The 10,873-nt window shown below is 47.3% G+C and overlaps 1 pseudogene; it reads left to right on the top strand.

The window, feature by feature from the left end:
• Positions 1–5,774: 5,774 nt before the first annotated feature.
• Positions 5,775–5,905, top strand: LOC130485700 (U2 spliceosomal RNA; annotated as a pseudogene).
• Positions 5,906–10,873: the final 4,968 nt, after the last annotated feature.

The following is a 10,873-nucleotide window of genomic DNA, read 5'->3' as shown; positions in this document are numbered from 1 at the left end:
TCTTTCATTTCTTATAGATTCTTACATGCTGCAATTTTGTCCATAAGCATATTAAAACAACATTTTCTCAACTGTCTACTGAAGGTGGTGGTTTCTGGGTCCAATTCTTGCTAGTAATAATCTTATTGCTACTATTAAGCTTCATAAAAGACATTTTTGTGCCTTTTTCACATCATCTGGAATTAGCCCCAAAGGAATCAGTATTTTGATTTGTTGATAAACAAATGACTCGAATTTTCGAGTCTGCTCATAAGTTTTTTGTTTTTAAAAAAGACATGTTTCTTTTGGAAATTGGGTTGCTGGGATGAGGGATTCTGCGGACCGAAAAGGAGTCTAGAAATGATTTTGTTTGTTGGTTTTGGAGCTCAGCTCAGCTCTGTTCATGAAAACTCTCACAGGCAACTTCATCCTCCATTCCATTGCATAAGGACCAAAATCAACAATATCTGTGATTTACAAGGAGGGCCGGCAACTGTGACCTGATTTGTGGGCACATGTATGATCAGGGAACTCACCTTCGAAGTGTTTTGTTGTTCTCTTCCGCTCAGGAGCAGCAGGAGGGGAGAGGAGGGTTTCAGGCTTCCCTCCTGTGCTGTTTTTGCCAGTGGAAACAGCTGGGGGGGTCTTTTGTACCCCTTCTTCAGACTCCATGTGTTCACAGGTGAAAATGGTGTGAGAAGGAAGCCTGAAACCCTTGCTTTCCCCTTGCAGCACCCCTGAGCCGAACAGAGCAACAGGCTGCTTGGAAGGTGCGTTTTCCTGATCAAACGTGTGACTACACATTGGGTTGGGCATCAGTGACCCAACTGGAGTCATATGTATTGTGTACTTTGGCCCTAATAAGAGACTGCTGAGCTGAACCCTGGGGAGTTATGGGTGGGAGAAGGGTTGAGAGGTTGACTGTATGAAGAAAAACCGGGGAATCACCGTGAAAAATTGTTAGAAGGAAGGTGAGGGAGAAGCAGGAAGTGAATTGTTGTGTCTGTCTGGAGGTTTCAGCCACTGAAATCCCATTCCTCACAGCAAATGGATCTGTAATCCATGCACACACAAAAAGAATGTGTATGGAACAAAGCAAAGAGGAACAGCAAGACTTTTATCCTGAACTGAAGGCTAGGGTTGCCAGGTCCCTCTTTGCCAGGTTTTTGGGGTGGAGTGTGAGGAGGGCGGGGTTTGGGGGAGGGGAGGGACTTCAATGCCATAGAGTCCCATTGCCAATGCGGCCATTATCTCTAGGCGAACAGATCTCTATTGGCTGGAGAACAGTTGTAATAGCAGGAGATCTCCAGCTAGTACCTGGAGGTTACCGAGCAAGAAAAGAATCACCCGGTGCTGTATTGAGAATAACTCAAAAACAAGCTACAGCCCCCAAATTAGTTAAGCATAAACAAATTTATATGAATATAACAGGAACAAAGCAACAATCAACTAACTATCTATCTAATAACATGCAATAAGTGTATACAAAGTATGGTGCTGAACAACACATATATACAATTATGTACAACAGTGATTTTAATAAATGATTTTAGCAAAATAGTCCCACAGAATGAATATCGAATACAAAACGTATTAAACCGTATGCAAGTTCAGTCAATCTTGAAAGCACGGTGAACCTCTCTGGTTTCCCTTGCAATATCAGAGTCAGCAAAGATCCCTTAAAAGGGTAACATCCAACTTCTAGTGGGACCCACAAGTAGAAATTGTTCAGAACCGCATAAAAGGACACAAATCCCAGGTATTAAATTGCATTTCACCAAACGAGGCTTCATCAGCCTTGCATGTCTCAGAAAAATTCACAGTGCCTTGTATAAAGGTCAGTATTTTCAAAAGAAGAAACGTTTCTGTAACATGTTGTAAAGTCAGCCTCTCTAACCTGGACGTTGGCAACCCTACTGAAGGTGAATCTAGATGACATGGAGATCCATTAAGAGACATTCAGTATCTTTAAACTTCTTCCAATAGCTGACATGGGCTTCTGTTTCTGTACATTTTCCCTGCTACCAGCTTCAAAGGGGGGCATTTGCACTGGAAAAATGTTTTGTGGGGCTAGCGGTTATTGCTCCTTCCCCAAATATCCATCTGGTCCAGGCAGCATCCCATTTCCAAGAGGAGGTTGTTAGACTGATGCCAAGTAGGGAACAAGGGCAAATGTAATTTCCATTGTTTTCCCCCAGCACCTGATTCTTAGAGGTATACTGCTTGTAAACATGAAGGATCCATGTCATTTTGATAGCTAATGCACATGCACGTAAGTGGATGTGCATAAACTTTAAGCACCTGCCTAACTCTTCCATTGAAATCAGTGGATTTCAAAGTGCTCAACTTGGGGATGCATTGAAATAAATTCCTGTCTTAAAATAGTTCATTTTATACCAACTAAAAATATTCATGTCCATTGCAGTCTTATATACACTGACTGAAATAGTTTAGTACTTCCAAATAAAGTCCATAAAGTCTTGTTCCAAAAGAAATGGGGAATCAGGATAAATATTTGATAGCATTTTCAACTAATCCCCGGGCAAAGCCGAAAGAGCTGGAGAGCCTCCGGTTCAGGACAAGTCAGTCCCAAGGGAAGATTGTGTAAACATTCAGGCCACATATGGAGACAAAGGGGTGGAGGGAGGCAAACGTTTCTGGAGAGGAAAACACGTTATAGGTGTCTATATGCCGATGCTAGAAGCCTCTGAGCCAAGATGGAGGAGCTGGAGTGCTTGATGCTAAATGACAATTTAGATATAGTGGGTATCTCAGAAACATGATGGAATGGGAAAAATCCATGGGATACAGTCATCCCTGGGTGTAAGCTCTATAGGGAGGACAGGGAGGGACAGGTTGGAAAGTTGTTGCATTGTATATTAACAAGGGCATAGAAGAAGAAGAAGAAGAAGAAGAAGAAGAAGAAGAAGAAGAAGAAGAAGAAGAAGAAGAAGACACCCTGTAAGGTAGGTGGGGCTGAGAGAGCTCTAAGAGAGCTGTGACTAGCCCAAGGTCACCCAGCTGGCTTCATGTGTAGGAGTGGGGAAACAAACCCAGTTCACCAGATTGACGTCCACCACTCATGTGGAGGAGTGGGGAATCAAACCCAGTTCTCCAAATCAGAGTCCACTGCTCCAAACCACCGCTCTTAACCAATACACCATGCTAGCTCTCAGCTCTCAGCTATCAGAGTGAGGTTGGCCCTGACATCACTCACTGTCATCCCCAACCACTGAAATGCCTCTCCGGCCCTCTAAGTGTGCCAAACGCCTTCTTTCACTTAGCAGAAGTCACTGTTTCTGTCTCTGGAGGACCATGGCAGAGTTTTCGTGTTCTGAATCTCTAGCTGACTCTGACATTCGGGCCTCTGAGGGGAACTGGGATTCCTCAACCTGACTAGGTGTCGAAGCATCTGACAGCCCCTTTAATCTAGCAGCTGGTTCAGAAGGCTCTTCAGCTGCATTCCTAGGAGGAACAACCAACTGCTCCAGCTCTGCATCCCAGGCCTCAGACTCAGTCACAGGGGGCCCATGACAGTGGCATTTGTGGGATTCAGACATGGGTAGATAAACCAAAGAGGGTCACTGGAGGGGATCTCACTGGCCTTGATGTAAAGTTCTTCAGTTGCACTTAAATGCATGGGACATGAGTGTGCCGGTAGTTATTTTTTTGTCAGTAAATGTCACCTCTGTTTGTCATCTGTTTGAATGCACTGCACATCACCCATTAACTCCATTGATTTTCACCCCCACTATACATTTAATTCTTTTCCTCGTTTGCTTTAATTAGTGCCTAACTGATTCCAATACAATTTTAATGAAACTCGCCGATAAATAAACCCCACTCAGTTGGAGTGCTGAAACACCAATAACCTACTTTATTTGTGTAGGATGACATACTACTCCAGGTGTCCCCAGTCTTATCGGACCCGTGGGCTTTTTTTGAAATTGTGAGGGCAAATGCAGGATAGCACAACAAAAATAACCACTTTGGGGGGTGGGGGGTGGAATCAATTTTCAAAATGTCTACCACAAGGGCTAGTTCCAGCCACCTAACATCAAGAGCTTCCTCAAAACATTTCCAAGCCAAGCGTGAGGGGAGGGGTCATGACTCAGTAGCAGAGCATCTGCTTGGCATGCAGAAGGTCCCAGGTTCAATCCCCGGCATCTCCAGTTAAAGGGACTAGGCAAGTAGGTGATGTGAAAGACCTCTGCCTGGAGAGGCGGTGCCAGTCTGAGTAGACAATCCTGACTTTGATGGACCAAGGGTCTGATTCAGTAAAAGGCAGCTTCATGTGTTCATGTGTTCATGACCCTAGGTTGGAGGCAGCTCTTTCCAAGGGTATGCTTTTTTCAGACACAAAGGAAATCCCCCTCCTGGGCTTTTCTGAAGGACCTCCTAATCCACCGAAGTGGAGGGAAACTGGTATTAGCTCTTTCTCTGTGGGGAAGAACCAAGTGGGCACCAGCAAAAGTACAGCAGGTGCCATGATGTCCACAGTGATCACACTGGGGGAATCACTCTACTATACTATCATTTGTAACTCTTCTTCATCTAAGGGGTTGTCCTTAGTGGATAATTCTACATCCATGAATGAGGACCTCATTTATTTTGGCAGGGCTTGAACAAGTTAATTCAGGATGCCTAACATGAAAGTTTGAATCACTTATAGCTCAGCCCTAAGCCTCGGATACTGTACTGTCACTGATGGTGGTGCAGTGCTGGTGCATCTATGCAGTATCCTATTCCCCAACAGAAGGGAAAAGAAATGTCCCTTAGATCCAACTCTAAGGATGAGAACAGTATCCAACAGATATGGACCAAGCCAATCAATTTGCACCAATACCAGCACATCTCACAGATTCCAGGTCCTTCTTCGCTGTTGGTGGGAGGTTTTTGAGGCGAAGCCTGAGGAGGGCGGGGTTTGGGGAGGGGACGGACTTTAATGCCATAGAGTCCAATTGCCCAACCACCATTTTCTCCAGGGGAACTGATCTCTATGGGCTGGAGATCAGTTGTAATAGCAGATCTCCAGCTGGTATCTGGAGGCTGGCAACCCTACTCAGCCCTTGGTAAGGCAGAAGCTGCGGCTGTTTGTCAGGCGAGACTATGGCAAACGAGGGGGGTGGGCTAAAGATGTTCAAAGCTGTTAAGTTCCATACAGTGGGAAACATAGACCCATAGTCAACCTTCCTTGGCCTTGCCAATCTCCCTCCTTCCCCCGGCCGAGGCACCCTCTGCTCTTCCACCAGCAGGACCTTCCAAATCCTTGTCTTCCTGCCCTCCTTTCAAGGACTGCATGATGACAGTGAATTCAGGGGGGGGCACTTAGGGCGAATTCTAAAAACTCACAGGGGGAGAAGAGTTTTGGGAGCTGGTCACCGTTAACAGTTTAGAATGCCTGATGCATCCCTCTTTCTTGCACCCCTTGTGGTCTGCACACCTTGTGGTCTGCTGAGGTGCTGCAAGCCCTGGAGCTAGGGAGGGTTGCCAACCTCCAGGTACTAGCTGGAGTTCTCCTGCTATTACAACTGATCTCCAGCCGATAGAGATCAGTTCACCTGGAGAAAATGGCTGCTTTGGCAACTGGACTCTATGGCATTGAAGCCCCTCCCCTCCCCAAACCCCGCCCTCCTCAGGCTCCGCCCCAAAAACCTCCCGCGAGTTGCGAAAAGGGACCTGCCAGCCCTACCTGGAGCAGCCAGAAGTCGAATGGGGTGGAGCGGAAGAGGACAGGCTCTTCTCCCCCCCCCCCGCCCTGACAATTTAAAACTGGAAGCTGTGTTATGCTTGGTATCACTTCTTGGCCTTTCGGCTAAGATCAAGTGTAATATCTGTTATGCTTGGCTTTGCCAAAGGCCACGAGTAGACCAGGCTCCTTATCTGATAGGCTTGGCCTTCCCCCAAAAGCCTGATTTTACACCTTGGGAAATGGGTAGGGCTGCCAGGTCTCTCTTCTCCGGCGGGAGGCTTTTTCGTGCAATCGCATGCGTGCGTGTGGGCACCGACACATGTGCGTCACTTCGAGTTTAGAACCGGAAGTGCTGCCTCGCAAGGGGCCTTATACCTCTTAGTTTGAGTGGTAAAGCAGCCCTTTACCACTCAAACTAAGAGGTATAAGGCCCTTTGCGAGGTGGAACTTCCAGTTCTAAACCAGAAGTGATGCGGGCGTGCACGTTTGCCCATCGACCCTCAGGTGGTTGGCGGGCAGAGGGGTAAATTGTCGGGGGTTTGCCCGCCACCAGCGGGCACCTGGCAACCCTAGAAATGGGGAGAACAAGAACAGAAGGCCTGTTCATGCGTGTTACGTGCCATCAAGTCGCTTCTGACTTATGCATCAATGACCTCCAAAATGTCCTCTAACAGCCTTGCTCAGGTCATGCAAAGTGAGGGCCGTGGCTTACTTTATTGAGTCAATCCATCTCATGGTGGGTCTTCCTCTTTTCCTACTGTCTTCAACGTTTCCCAGCATTATTGTCTTTTGCATTGAGTCTTTTCCAGTGACTAAAGTAGAGTAGCTTCAGTTTAGTCATTTTAGCTTCTAGCAGCATAATTACCAGATAAAGCTTTTCTTGGGCTGTTCTTTGAGGGAAAATGCAAACGTTACAGATAGATAAAATAATGTAAAAGTGTAATTATTCCTTAACACTTCGTAGAGGTAAACATAATTTATTCTGTCATTTAAAAGAGTTGTTATTATATACATTGATTATATATGTATATATAAAGAAAAAATATGTACTGTACATAATTTATGAAGGGGGATCTTTTTGTACTTTTGCCTCCCTTTCAAAACAAATGTAGATCCGGCCCTGCATTTAACTGCAACAGAAAAACTTTACATCGTTGAGTTCAGTACGATCCAGCACATGCAGCCCCTTTGCTTTCTCCACCTTTGTCTGAATCCCACACATTGTACCCACTTGGCAGGTCTCGCTCCATTCGCCATATGTGCCCTGTGACAGTCCATTTATTTCTAGTTCGGATCCATCTCGGCATTTAAACTTGATGTTGTTGACTGCTGTATCATCGCGTAGTATTCCTTGGGGTGCTGACACTTGGAGTGAGAATGCTTTCAAATAGCCAGACCAGCAGGAGAATTCCTCAGACCAGACACCACCCCTTCCAGAACAAGAAAAGAACTATCAGTGGGAGGTTTCCCAGAGTCAATCTGTGGCTATATTTCACTGCTTATTTTGATAAAGACACTGGAAAGGAGGTCCCTTTGGGACCCCAAAAAATTGGACCCCTGACCCAATCTTCACCAATCTTTGGGGTTTGTGCAAGGACAGTCCTTTCAAGCTCTGTTGCAAATTTGGGGTCTCTACCTCCAACCCCCCCCCCCACAGGAGCTTTGAAAAAATCCCTATAGAGTATAATGGGCCTGAATTTTTTTGGAAAACCCCAAAATAAGATGAAAAAGGATATTTATCGGTATGGGCATTCAGCTTATTTCGGGTTTACCAAAAAAAATTGGTAAACCAATAAACCCAAACTCAAAATATACTGATTTTTTTTGCACAACCCTGATCTGCATTCAACAGATACAGCACCCCCCCTCCAATTATCATCTGACCCAGCAATCCAGCAAAAGCCCTGAGCATGTATAACTACCAGCAGCTGCCTTCTGGCTATGTTTGTGATGAGGGATGAGGCCAGTCATGCACATGCAAAGACAGAGAATTGTATGTACACGGGCTTCCCTTCTAGTGATAAGAAACACTACAAAAAAGCAGCGTCCTTTATGCCACCTAGACACATATATTTAATCCACACGTAGACACATATACTTACTCTGCATGAAGTCATGAGTAGGCAGGGGATGGGGCCAATGCGCTCATGCCCGCTCCCACTTAGAGTTGCCAGGCTGAGCCTAGCAACCAGTGGGAGGGTTGGGGTGAGGACACGGTAGGGGTGCAGTGTCACAAGTGTGATGATGCCCCTTCCAGGGAGAACCTGGAAGCCATGGGGGCACCTCTAGGAAGCTAAACTGTTACTGAAAGCAACAATGTAGCTTGTGTGTGTGTGTGTGTGTGTGTGTGTGTGTGTGTGTGTGTGTGTGTGAGAAGTGCCATCAAGTCACTTCCGACTCATGGCAATCCTATGAATGAAAGTCCTCCAAAATGTCCTATCTTTGACAGCCTTGCTCAGATCTTGCAAATTGAGGGCGGTGGCTTCCTTTATTGAGTCAGTCCAACTCTTGTTGGGTCTTCCTCTTTTCCTGCTGCCCTCAACTTTTCCTAGCATGATCGTCTTTTCTAGTGACCCTTGTCGTCTCATGTAGCTCCTAATGGGACATTATGTGAAGGCAGAAAGAGTATCCATATGGGTCAAAGAAAATCCCTGTGCTTGATGAAACCCCCAGGGGTATTCTTCACGGAGATTTGCTGCTGTTTCGATGCTGATTTGCATCGGAGTCAAATTTTGGTTATTCACTGCAGATTCATGGTTTCCTCCCCTTAGCAAAATAAGCCGGTTTAAAAGAGAGGCAATCCAAACCACTTTTGAAACGATCTTTCCTGTGGACACGTGTTTTCTTGCGCGGATGCCCATGAAAAAATGTTTGCTTCGCTCCCCGGGACCTCTCCTTTCTCCTCCCCCAAGAACGGTGATTGGCTGGGGGAGTTCTGCGCTCGGACAAGAATACCGCCCCTTTGGCTGCCTGCCTGCCTGTCTAGAATCCTGGCACTTCTCTCCCTCCATCCCCACACGCCTTCCCCACCCCTCGCCCGGGATGGGGCTTGGAGCTGGGCCCACACCTCCAAGCCTCCTCTTATCTCCCTCCTCTCTCTCGATGCACTGTGGCCGGATCATGGCCAGCGCGCAATCCAGGGGCCTTCTTTCCTCTCCCCCCCTCGCCATGCACACTGGCTGGATCGGGGCTGGCACGCAAGCTAGGAGCCCTCCTGTCTTTCATGATGCAATGTGGCTGGATCATGGCCAGTGCGCAATCCAGGGGCCTTTCCTCTCCCCCCCTCACCATGCACACTGGCTGGATCGGGGCTGGCATGCAAGCTAGGAGCCCTCCTGTCTTTCATGATGCACTGTGGCCGGATCATGGCCAGCGCGCAATCCAGGGGCCTTTCCTCTCCCCCCCTCACCATGCACACTGGCTGGATCGGGGCTGGCATGCAAGCTAGGAGCCCTCCTGTCTTTCACGATGCAATGTGGCTGGATCATGGCCAGCGCGCAATCCAGGGGCCTTTCTTCTCCCCCCCTCACCATGCACACTGGCTGGATCGGGGCTGGCATGCAAGCTAGGAGCCCTCCTGTCTTTCACGATGCAATGTGGCTGGATCATGGCCAGCGCGCAATCCAGGGGCCTTCTTTCCTCTCCCCCCACCCCCATTCCCACTTTCAGCTAAACACTTCTCTGGGCACATGGATTCCCTGCCCCCCCCAATCCTGTCTATCATTAAAGGGCAATGGGTTCCACACCTATAGAAAAGAGGGAAGCTTTGAGGAAAGCGCTGCCTTTCCCCCCCCCCCTCCCAATTTGGAATCTGCTTGTTCCCAAAGCAGAACAGAGCGAGGGTGGAAGAAAAATGGAGGAGGCCAGAGGGACTGGTGCTTGTTTTTTGCGCTGGGGCTGGTGATCCACAGGAGGTATTCTGCTGGGCGGAGTTGGGGCGGAGCTGGGGGCAGCCATAATCAATGAGCCTGTTGGAAGGGGAGGGCTCCTGCAAAAGGAACAGACCAAACCGTTGTCAAATACAGCGTGCTTTGTTCCCATGAAAAACCAAAAGTAAATTGATGGGGATAAATCGCGGCCGTGAAAAAAACATTTAAATCGTGTTTTTCTTTAGTCCGTGGCAAAACAGAAGCAAAATCTACCGTGAAGAATGCCCCCCAGACACAAAAGTGGGATCTGAGTCCTGGACAGAAGAAGGAAACAGAAGCCCAAACAGAGAGGGGAATTGTAGGACTAGCAGCACTAGTTGTTGTGCCACTTCAGGCACAAAGTCGGTGATATGTTGGAGATCTATCATCAGATCTTTCCTTTAAATTTCCTTTAACAGCAGCTGAAGAGTGACCTACATTGGAGACACAGTGGGGGAAGGCCACGTAGCACCCTTCAATGGGAGGGGGAGCAGCAGTCACGACTGAGCGGTTGGCAATTGTCCTGACTGCTGCACCCTTACTGAAGGACAATATGTGACATGAAGCAGTGTTAAACTCTACCCGCACATGGCACTGACACTTTCACAATGTAAACTCTCCCCTTGATGCTGCCAACAGGAAACCTGTACAGTAATAGGACCCTGTGTTAAGTATTGAACAAAACTGGAAGAGGAGAAATATCTTATCATGGAAGAAGGAGAAGGAGAGTTGGTTTTTATATGCTGACTTTCTCTACCACTTAAGGCAGAATCAAACCGGTTTAGAATCACCTTCCCCTCCCCTCCCCACAACAAATACCCTGTAAGGTAGGTGGGACTGAGAGTGTGTGACTCACCCAAGGTCACCCAGTTGTCTTCATGTGTAGGAATGGGGAAACAAATCCAGTTCAACAGATTCGCCCCTGCCACTCATGTGGAGGAGCGGGAAATCAAACCTGGTTCTCCAGTTCAAAGGCTATCACTCCAAACCACCGCTCTTAACCACTACACCATGCTGGTTTTCTCCTCTATGTCTCATCTATATTGTCTCTCAGTCAAGCACAAAACCTTTGCTATTCCTCTTTGAAATGTTCCAGGCTAAGGATACCACCTTGGGGCACTTAGAGAGAAGGAGTATTTGGGGGACAGAGACTGGGAAAATGTTGGCAATTAATACCAGGACATCCCTTTGGATGAGTACCTGGAAGTGAGGTCACAGCACCAGCAATGCTCTAGGAATCCTCCAAATCTCTTTGGTAAAAACCATAGACATTTTGGGGGATTCCTCGAGCATT

Source organism: Euleptes europaea, chromosome 12, assembly GCF_029931775.1.
Source record: "Euleptes europaea isolate rEulEur1 chromosome 12, rEulEur1.hap1, whole genome shotgun sequence".
Taxonomy (NCBI): Eukaryota; Metazoa; Chordata; class Lepidosauria; order Squamata; family Sphaerodactylidae; genus Euleptes; species Euleptes europaea.
The sequence above is the reverse complement of the archived record's forward strand: the minus strand, read 5'-3'. Positions and strand labels throughout refer to the sequence as shown.